General features: G+C 33.6%; 1 protein-coding gene across 22 annotated transcripts in view; it reads right to left on the bottom strand.

Moving 5' to 3' along the window:
• The window catches only part of RFX3 (regulatory factor X3), a 322024-nt gene that overhangs the window by 289189 nt on the left and 20776 nt on the right, over nucleotides 1-12059 (bottom strand). The window lies entirely within an intron of this gene.

Here is a 12059-nt window from a genome sequence, read left to right as displayed (position 1 = left end):
ACAAAGAGACAAAATGCTAAACATACACAAATATTCAAAATGTATCCTCAGAATCCCTAACTAATTTGGTAAAACAAACAATGAACAGATTATCATCTACATTTCAATTATACCACCTACCAATCCCAAGTTTTTATTTTCATACAGTCCCCTAAAAGGTCATAATAGATATAAATGAACTGAGCAAGTTTTAGGGAAAAAAGCAGCACCAAGTACCTTCACCTTTTACAAACTTCAATAATAGAAAAATAAGTTAAAACTAGAAATCCCAGAAATCATGAAGTTGGTAAAAATAAAAACCATTCCCCCCAAACAATTATTTTAAAAATCAAGAAGTTCCACATTTCATTATAAAAACAGATTTTTTTCATCACTTTTGGACAGTAATAACTTTATATTAATTATAAAATCTATACCAGCCTATCATATGCACATTCTATAACTTCAAAGATTAACACTTAATAAATTATTCACATAAATTTACTAAAATTAGATAGCATTATTTGAATGTAAATGAGAAGAAAAGCACAGCAGAGTTTATAAATGAAATACTGTTAAGTCAAATTGTGGGAAATGGATTTTGAAAAGTGGATAGACATTAAGGGAGAGCTTCTAATTCCTTTAGAAATTGTACTAATTTGTATTACTTATTTTTAAATAAGCCTTTTTCATAAGATATTTGGTGACCAAGATGAAGGTGTTCTATCATAAAATACCAAAGACCACACACACAAAAATAACAATAATCATCTTAACTATGAAAATCTATCCAAAACTTTCCACGGATATTTTTGCTATATTAATATTGCCTGCAACTTTGGAAAATTAACTTTTTTTAAGTTAGACATTTTCTCTACATTCTTGGAAGCATTTAGCCCTTCAACTTAACTATTCTGAGCTGGGAACCCTTTAAATAACCTGTCAACTGCACTACCTTATTCCTTTTTAAAGAGCCAGTTATCTGTCCTTCAATGTTTGCTTTCATTTCTTCTCATTACACACTATAGGAAGCAGAGTAAAAGATATTAACTATTTCTCTAAAAGTACCCCAGAGCAACAAACAGAGGAATGTGGAACAACTATCCAAAAAAGAAAGGCCAAGAAATCAACAATAAAGGAGAGCTGAAGAACGCTGAGAGGTGTAAAGGCAACATCTGACCAAAGAAGTGAGGATGAAGCAAGAAGAGAATGTGTTCACTAAGGTGGTTTAGAACTGAAACAGCCCATAGCAAAGCAAAGCACAGCACAGCAGAGCAAATGGGAGAAAAGAGGTAGAAAAAAATGAGAGACAAGAACGTGTTAGAAAGAGAATTGAAAGAGGATTTGTTAAAAGAAATGTGGATTCATTTTCCGGATGAAAAGAAAAGGAAAAAAGAGAAAACAAATATGAAAGTTTATATTAAATAATTACATATTCCTTGCTTCATCCTTCTTAAAAAAATGCAAGTCAGAAAAAAAAGTTCTTAAAAGATTCAGTGATGTCAGCAGACACAACGTAAAAACCAAGATTAGTAACTTACAGGCTCCACTTAATTTTTTTTTTTTTGAGACGGAGTCTCGCTCTGGTACCCAGGCTGGAGTGCAGTGGCGCGATCTCCGCCTCCCGGGTTCACGCCATTCTCCTGCCTCAGCCTCTCTTAGTAGCTGGGACTACAGGTGCCCGCCACCACGCCCGGCTAATTTTTTTTTTTTTTGTATTTTTAGTAGAGACGGGGTTTCACCGTGGTCTAGATCTCCTGACCTCGTGATCCGCCCGCCTCGGCCTCCCAAAGTGCTGGGATTACAAGCGTGAGCCACCGCGCCCGGCCGGCTCCACTTAATTTTACAAAGAATTAATTTGAATACTTTCTAGTTCTCCTGTATGACAAGAAAAATTTAACTTGATTCTATATGGCCTAAAGTACGAAAACCTTTTAAAAGTAATTAAAATTGATATTTCCCAAATAAGAACAAATCGTTCGAACACACACACTACACATACACACACACCGGTCAATAAAGTTATTAAAGTCAGATTCTACTGAGGAGTATACTAGTCACAAGGCATGTGTTAGGCAAATGGGTTAACTTCCAAAACAGTTATTTAATACTTGGTCAATTACTAGTTGAGTATATTAAATAATTCTGTTAAGGATCTGATCTTAAAGAATCAAAAGTTCTAAATTGGTTACATGAATACTTAGGACCCTGTCAATACTATTAACTAAATGGCAAAAACAAAACCAACGGTATGGATATCTATATTGGCAGTGTCATTGGAATGTGCCTTCTGGTATTCACTGGGTCCTTGTCTCCTCAAGGTTAGAAAGCTTCAATATAATTAAGTGTGGCATCCATAAAAGAAACTATATACTATGTAGCTATAGAAAATAACATATTCCACCATGCAATTAGCCTCTTTTTGGCAAATTCCAGTTTTCTTGGACTAGTAACACCCTATTACATTTGCTTCATCTCCATTTACCCACCTTCCTAAAAAAAATTTTTAAAAATCAAAGCTCCTCAGTAAATGTTGCCAAAAAGAACAGATTTTTCTTAATTTCATAATTTTTATCAAGAATTATAAATTCTTTGATATATAATTAGAGTTGGTAACCAAGAACGTGACTTACAGGTTAGAATACTTTTTTGTACACATGTATTACCAAGTATAAAAATAAAAATAAAATTATTCCGAGGGCCATAAAATTATTATTTCTCCTTTCTCCTGACAGAATATTTCCTTATTTTGTTTTTTCAAATTATTTCAACAATTTGTTTAGCCAAGGTCAATAAGGATGTTGATATACAAAAAGATACATATTTTTTTTCCTTGTCTTTTTTTTTTTTGAGATAGAGTCTCACTCTGTCACCCAGGCTGGAGTGCAGTGGTGCAATGTCAGCTCACTGCAACCTCTATTTCCCGGGTTCAAGCGATTCTTGTGCCTCAGCCTTCAGAGTAGCTGCGATTACAGGCATGTATCACCACACCCAGCTAATTTTTGTATTTTTAGTAGAGACAGGGCTTCACCACGTTAGCCAGGCTGTTCTCGAACTCCTGCCCTCAAGTTATGCACCCACCTCAGCCTCCCAAAGTGCTGGGATTACAGATGTCAGCCACCGTGCCCTGCCCAAAGAAACTTTTAATATTAAAATTTATTACAGGAATGTGATACTGATTAGAACTGACTGTAAGAGTAACCTCAGTTAAACACGTTTTCTAACTTCTATTAAAAATCGCTTTCGGCCGGGCTCGGTGGCCTGTAATCCCAGCACTCTGGGAGGCTGAGGCGGGCGGATCACGAGGTCAGGAGATCGAGACCATTCTGGCTAACACAGTGAAACCCCGTCTCTACTAAAAAAAAAAAAAAAAAATACAAAAAATTAGCCGGGCATAGTGGCGGGCGCCTGTAGTCCCAGCTACTTGGGAGGCTGAGGCAAGAGAATGGCGTGAACCCGGGAGGCGGAGCTTGCAGTGAGCCAAGATCGCGCCACTGCACTCCAGCCTGGGCGACAGCGAGACTCTGTCCCCAAAAAAAAAAAAAAAAAAAATCACTTTCACTTTTTAACTACTACCATTCACCTTTATACATCTAAAAACTTGAGCTACTGAAATGAGCTGATTTTTGAAATTAGTGATTGAGGATACTGAAAAGGTACCTTGAAGTACATTCTATAAGTCCAAAGGATAATTTCAGCCACATCATATTATGAATGCCAAAAACTCACTTATATATTTCACAATTTTTAGTGAAAGAAAAATACACAGAAAATCTTTCAAAAACATAAAAGCCATCTTAATAAAGAGGTAAATGATACTCTCACAGAACTTTCAGTCTTTGTGCAGTCTATACTAAATTTGAAAAACTACACAGTATTCAATTCTAACTCTATATCTAACATCAGAAATATGACGGTTCACAATTCAAAATATTAAATTTAACACTTGTTTAGAAACTTCCATTATTTCCACGATTTTTTTTTCCTCACCCTTCCAAGCACAGGGTAGACAACACAACATACAAGGCAGAGCAATCGACTAGCAATGTGAATGTTAGCCCTGAGTCATCTATGTCGGTTCTCTTTCCAAAGGTAAAACGCAATGGGAATAATAAGATAGGTGGGGAATAAATGATTATAGCTGGAACCAGATTAACCATAAGTTGTTAACTTTAAAGGAAAGTGATGGATACATGGAAACTCACTTCATCATTTCATCAAACTGCTCTATGCTGTAACATGCTCAAATGTTTCCTAATCAAAAGAGTTACAAGGAAAAACATGAGAGAAGACTCATTGGTCACCAAAGTCTCTTATACCTCACATATCTTTTCATAAACACAACGGTGGTACAAACAAGTGGAGATACTAAATTTTGCTTAATTTTTTACTTTTTTAATGTCAGAAATAACCAGGTACTCGCCTTCAACAGACTCTGGCCCACAGCTTGAGAAAATGTGTGCACAGCTGACTCACTTCAGACATAAATGCCTGGGCATATTTGCAAGTATAATCATTGAACCGGCCTTTCAGGATAGAAACCTAGATTAAAAATAAATATTGTATATATAATTGTATAAGTTCAAACAGAGAAAGGTAGTTTTTTGTTTTGCTTAAGGTTCCATAAAAATGTCTATTTCCTTAAATAACTTAAAAAACATATACACATTCATGTTATATTCATTATATTTTAATTTGTACCATTTTTTAAGTAGTTCAATAGAATACAATAGCCTCGAATACTGTGAAACTGTACATTTCATAATGGATGACAGGCACATAATGCTGAATATTTGACACCAAACTGACTATCTGACACCAAACTGAAATGAAAAATATTATTGTGACACTAGTACACAGAAAATCCCATTCTAAAAATAGCAGTATGACAATCTATTTGTCAAAATAATAGAATTCAAGACAATTTGCCTCCATTAGTAACTTTTATTTAAACAACCTCTCATTTATGTCTTTTATGTCTTTCTACATGTACAAAGTTTTACAAATAAATACAATTCATAAATTATTATTAAAGACAACTAGATGATAGCTATGCTATATAAACAATGACATTCTGTTTCATATAAAACACTGAAGAGCATTTTTATCACAGAAGCCATCATATGCAAAGATTCTGTCCAATTTAAATTAGCCATAAGTAAACTAAGGGTATAACCAACCAAATTAGCAGTCTGGCTAACTCTAATTTCTATTTGCCTATTATTGTAATTTTTACTTTTAACGCTTCATGTGTACATGCTGTTCAATTTTTTAAGTGTTTCCAAAGAGCCTCCAACTTGGAAGCAGGTAGGGTGGACTTCAAGAATTTAATTTTGAAAATGTCTCAATCTGCTCGATTCCTTAGTTTTGGTCAATACATCTCTCTCTCTCCCTCTCTATACATATATATACACATATATATATTATATATATATTCACAGAAAGGCATATAAAAATGATAAAAGGGGGCAAAGAGAAAGGCAGAAAGTGCTGTGTGAGGACAGATGTAAAAATAAGGACTCTTTAATATAAAAGGAAGGCTAGCAGCTATCAAAGTACCAATATTATATTATAAATATACAAAGCCACATTTGAAGACATATTCAAAACTTCCTTCCTTCAGGTCTTTGTTCAAATGTTACCTTATCTGCAAGGTGTTCTTAATCACCCTATTTAAAATTACAACCTTCTCCACCCCCATCATTTACAAATCATTTACACTCTCTACCCCCCTGCTTCTCACGTTTGTTTTCTCCATAGCATTGACAACCATCTATTATAATACATACTCATTTATCTTCTCTCTCCCTCATCCCCAATTGTTTGAATGTGAGTTCCTTCAAGGGCAGAGGCCCTTGAAGAAAGATCAGTTTTATTCATTCTTGTATCCTTCACAGCAGTTCACTTCTTGGCCCCTACTTTATGTGCCAATATTTGCTCAAGAAATGAATGAAATAATTTTTAAAAAGTGAAATGAGCAGGTATATTAAAACTCATAGAAATTGAAGAGCACTCCTTAAGTCTGGAAAGAGGTTAATATGACTTCACAAATGGCACTAAATTCAGCAACTCACCATCTCGAGAGATGGTATACAAGGAATATACACTGATTAAAATGAGGGCTGGATAGATTTATGAAGGACAACTCTGTTTTTTTTTTTTTTTAAAAAAGGTTTTTCAGGGTAAAGTTTCTGTAGTAGACATAAAGGCGGATAATCATACCTTTGCATAGTGCAACCCTAATTAAAATATCACAAATGCAAACATGGATCTCACTACTGTAGTAATTCCATTCTGATACTACTGGTTGCCTTGGTGTAACCCTGGATCTGAAGTCCTGATCCTCTACTTTTGACATCCCAGCAGGCACAGTAAAGTTAGGCAGTAGAAGGAAAAACCCAAGGTTTGGGATATTCAAAGTAGTCCCCCAAAGCAAGGTTCCCACAATGCCCCACATGTCTCTCCTATATTAAGGAATTCCTGCACCCTGTCACAACTATACTTAAAGACATTCCCCAACTTCTGAAAGTAAGATATTAGTCTTGTTGGATACTAAGAAAATCCAAACAAGTCTGGAATTATATCTACATATAGATATACGAGTCTAGAATTTCATATATAGAGAAATGTATATATATAAATACAGAAGGAGGTGACAAAATGTCATTTGAAAAGGTAAGAATAAAAAGACCTGGATTAAGGTCAGCCCGATCCACTGCCAGCTACATGATACTCTATTTGAAGAAATATCCAAAATTCATGAATTCATGCCATTAAATTCATTTCGGAAAAAAAAAGGAAGTAAATAAATCCAATGGAATTTGGTTGGATTGCATTGCTTGAAAGGTCATTGTAAAATCAGAACTAGACAAAATTTTTAAATAGATAAATGTGTTTTCTAAGATTTGATTAGAGATTCGAAATTAACAATCTGAAGCTTAAACAACTATTCATTGTTGCTACTAGAAAAAGACACTGGGTCTCATGCTGAGTTCAAAAACCTTGAGTATGGAGTCTTCTGCCCTCGGTAAGCTTACAAACAATTTAGAAAGATTAAGCATTTACAACTGAACAAACGAAAATCTAAATCACAATTACCAATTAGCAAAGATAATAAGAAATTACTAGAAATGAACCTATCAAGTTAGGGACCACTCAAATTTTAGGAGAGATTAATTGAAGTAGGGCAGAAAACACATTCTAATAGAATAAAGGATGAGAACTAAGTTTCAAAGAAATGACAAGGCAGAATTCAGGAGACCATATAGGATAATAACAGCAATTGCCATTTATTAAACACGTGTCAGGCACAGTGCTATTTTGACTATGTCATGTAGTGTAATCTTTGAAACAATCTTTTCAGGTTGATTTTATTAATCCTATTTCACAGAATGTAAGTAATCTGCCTAACATTAAACTGCTAGTCAGTGGCAGAGCTAGAATTCATACCCAGGACTGTTCATTTTGAAGTTCATGATCTTAACCAATGCACAATACAGTTGTCCCTCTGTAACCATGGGGAATTGGTTCCAGGACCTCCATCTTAAAAAAGGGTGCCCAACTCTCTTATATAAAATGGCATAGTATTTGTATATAGCCTGTACACATCCTCCTGTATATACTTTAAATCATCTCTAGATTAATTATAATTCCTAATACAATATAAGTGCTATACAAATAGTTGTAATACTGTATTTACTTCTTTTATTGTTGTGTTGTTATATATTGTTTTCTTTTTTCAAGTGTTTCCCATCCTCAGCTGGTTGAATTCACAAATGCAGATCACACAGACACAAAATGTAGACTGGTCAGAAAAGGGGAAGTACAGAGAAAAGTGGTGAAATACAAGTTTGAAAATGGACATGAGACTATAAGCTTCCTAACAGCAAAGACTGTGGTTGCTCTGTGGGACACTGTGGTAACTAATAAATATTTCTTAAACGACTCTGATGAAGAGGCAATGAGGAATCCTGAAAAGATTCTGACAGAGGGAAACATAAAACTCTGAGCTATTTCTAAAAATTCAAAAAAACCTTCTTTTTAGAGGACTCTATTAATCCAAAAAGTTAAGTAAAAATGTATCCAGATTACAAATTCATAAGACATTAACACCACGTTCCATATTTGAGTTTCCTTCTCTGCACATCCAACAAATACAGCAGTCTAGTATTTAGTTACTCTGGTAACTCAATCTCTATATTCAAATCTGAATTTAAGACTTGCAAGTATTTAGCACTTTCTATTCATTTGAATTACACTTTCAATATTTGTATTTTCCATTCTAATTTATGAGTCAGTATATATGTCGATATATCAGAAATACAGTTCAATCTAAAAGTATATTATTTAGATCTCTCCCCCAAAAACATTAACAGAAAGCAAAAGGAATGTAATGCATTATATTCTGACTCTCTCAATTCACCTGAAACAGCAGCATTAAATTTTAAAAAATGATAAAGAATAAAAATGAGGAACTTCTAAGCAAAAAATGCAAGAGGTAACTGTTTCATCATACTTTTGTTTACTACATCTCTCTTTTTATTGAAGGTGAGGCTAAATCCAAAGGGAACAGTTTTACAAGAAGGTTTATCTGTGGGGATTTACACCTTGTTAAAAGCAAATGACAAGCGGTTTTCCCCCCACAGGAAACATACTCCTGTTTTATATAAATGTGTCCTTTCAGATTTGTTACCACAAGTGAGGCTGCAGAGAGCATCAGGTTACATTGGGAAGTTCAGTTGTCATATTCTTGGTTTCTCTTAAACTCACTGTTTCAAATAATTAACAGGGTTAGGGCTCAAACTGTTCATCTTTAGCACAATACTGAAACTAAATTCAAGCCTGAGCTCACTGATTTACTTCTAAACGTAAAACACAGACACACACACAGAGAGAAAGAGAGAGACAGAGAGGAGAGAGAAATAATTAGACAAAATCTTGGTAATTACAATTCCTGCCACAGTCCCATACTATTAAAAAGTAAACAACATAACCTTCCAAAAACTCAGATTAAGAAAATAAAAAATCAGATAATAGCATAGTTGCTGGTATTGCGTCTGGTTGCTATGGAATAAAGGGCAGTCCGTTCATATATTCATTCTGTTCATTCACTGCTACTTAAGAGTGCTGCTACACTTTTAAAGCCCAGCTGGGCAAGTCTCAGCTTGTACCACCTATATTAGCTGCCAATATTTTACTTTTGTTCCACAAGAGAGTGACCTACAAGAACAAACATTTCCATTTTTAAAATTCATAATTAAATGAATTTTTACAAAAATTCTTAAAATAATTAAAAGCACCTTTACCCTCATCAAAAAAGTAAAGACGTGCATAACAGGACTGAAAATCATTTACACTAATACACTGACTATGACATACATCATTAATTCCCAAAAAGAGAAAATACAAATAATAGGAATTAAATATATAATATTTTTCTTTTTAAAAAAACCTAGTAAGTATGGCATTTCTCTTTAAAACAGCCTACTTATGGTTTGGAAAACATTTTTAAATTTTATTTCTATGTCATTCTAAAATAAAATAATCCATATACCAAAAACTACAGTTGGAAATAATTAAAACATTGATATTTATGCAAACTTTGAATGCAGATTTATAAAACTTGCTTTTTCTAGAAAAAATATGGAGTTCAAAATTATAGATAAACAGGTACTTTAAACACTAAAGGCAGTACATTTGAGTTGTTTGCCTTTAAAAAAAGTTTTGTATTAGCCCCAAGAACATTTGTCGAGGAGTGTGGAGGCTGGAGTTCGACAGTCCTAATTCTGATGTTCTATGTCATTATACAAGTCACTCACCCTCAGTTTTCTTACCTATAAAATAAGTGGGGAGGAGGAAGGAGGGGTTCAACTTGATAACTTCCCAAGTCCATTCCAACTAAAAGAATCTGACTCTAAAATAAAACATTCTAATTATGTCTCTACTGAAATCCTATATATTTGGGCCATTCGGAAACATGTGTAACTCTAGTGAGAGACCTTTTCACCTCTTTAATCTGCTGTAGTCCCACGGCTATCTCTTTTGGTCTACTGTGCAGTGCCAGACATAGTAAAGGGACAGTGGAATATGGCAGTAAAATAAGTAGAGATAGGAAGACAGGCTGAAGTTGGCCACTGAGAAAGAAAGATACTCATCATAGGGGATTTGAAGTTCCAGACCCAAAAGCTTAGCTGCTATGCAAACAGGGCAGGTTATAAAATACAGATCATTTCTTGCCAAAAAAAAAAAAAGCAACAAACAAACAAAACTCTCTTTTAAATGTGAAGAGACACTGTTCTTCCAAATTAGAGCATTAAGTTATTGAGGAGTTACTCAAACATAGAATAAGTGGATCAATATTATTATTCCCACACTGAAAATGGCTGATTTTTAAATTATATCCTATAACGCAAATGCAGTAGTGGTCAAATTTAAAACTAAACAACTTTGAAACACTAGAATAAAACTGCCTGTGCTTTCATTGATACTAAACAGAATGTAAAATAATAAAAAGCCAAATAAAATTACACTTTGATTTTAAGTACAAGGTATCTAAAAACACAGAAAAAGTTACTATAAATGTTCAAACTGATATTGCATTAAATTCATAAGGAAATCTATAAATATTTCTGAAAATAACATGTACTTTCTATAATGTTTTGTTTTGCAGGGTTACATTTACATTTTATTCACATATTGTTTGGCTCATTAAACTTTATACTGGTGTTTTCTTCATAGACTGTATGTTCTATCTACTTTTGAAAAGTATAAAAATCTAATAGGCAGAATAACGTAATGAAGATGTTTCCTAATGTCAGTTAGAATTATATATAACCCTTTGAGAAAAGAAAGTTTAGTTCTGAAATAAGATCATTTAATTAGTATATCACTTTGGTTATTTTGTATCACTTTACTATTCAGTTTGTCTGGTTACTCTGTACAGAAATATTTTTAAAGACCGCCACAAAATATATTAAGTCATACACAATTCCACTGAACCCTTGGGATCATAACGAAGTTTAGCAATTAAAGTTATTATGCAAACAAAAAATGCAAGCTTATTTAACGTACTGTATTTACCTCTTCATATCTTTATCATTTAATTAGGTTCAAACAAGGAAACATCAGCTTTTACAAAGATTAAGGTATAAATTTTGCGTTATTAAAATGCCATTAATCACTATTTGTTATATATACTAGCCTGCTCATTACAGAATAGTTTCATGTAATAATACTATTATTACATGAATAACGATTTTTTTTGGCTACAGATTCTAGAATTATAAAATAAACTTCTTTCATACCAGTCTGGCCTCGGTCAAATAAAAAAACTAAGAGAAGGAACCTCCTCATTCCCTGAAGATACTAAACCACAAAATATTAAACTGCTTTGGTGACATCATAAACTATCAGTATATTAGCTCTTAGATGTCTCTTCCTTTATGTTCTATTAGAAACAAAATGAGTAGCAAACCTTGAAGGAAATATACCAGAAGCAGCAGAAGATAGTTGGTTCTCTTCCCTCATCAACTTACAAAATGACTCAATTGTTTACTCAAATCTACCCACAAACAAAGTTAAAAGAATGGCAGACAAAAGATAACCCCATTTCACCCTTGGGAGAGTTAGTCTTCAACACAGGTTTCTTCAAATACGGGCTACTGTCCCTGGACTTTCTCCCTTTCTTAATGATGGGTCAGGATTCAAGTAAAGGAGCCTTGAATTCAATTACTAATCAAAAGATATGACCGGAAACCAAGAACAAACTTCCTGATTTAGAAATGCTGTGCTTGTAGGGTGACTACAGTCAACAGTAATTTATTGTACACTTTATAATAACTAAAAGTATAATTAGAATGTGTGTAACACAAGGAAATGGTAAATGCTTAAGGTGACAGATACCCCATTTACCCTTATGTGACTACTATGCTTTGTATGCATGTATCAAAATATCCCACAAATATATACCCTTACCATGTACCCATAAAAATAAAAATAATAAATAAGAGAAATACTGTGCTGAGAGAAAAAAGCAAGATCATTTTTAAATATTTTGTTTTAAACATAAGCATTTTTTCAAG

This window comes from Symphalangus syndactylus, chromosome 9, assembly GCF_028878055.3.
Source record: "Symphalangus syndactylus isolate Jambi chromosome 9, NHGRI_mSymSyn1-v2.1_pri, whole genome shotgun sequence".
Classification (NCBI taxonomy): Eukaryota; Metazoa; Chordata; class Mammalia; order Primates; family Hylobatidae; genus Symphalangus; species Symphalangus syndactylus.
Note: the sequence above shows the minus strand (reverse complement) of the source record. Positions and strands in the feature narration are given on the sequence as shown.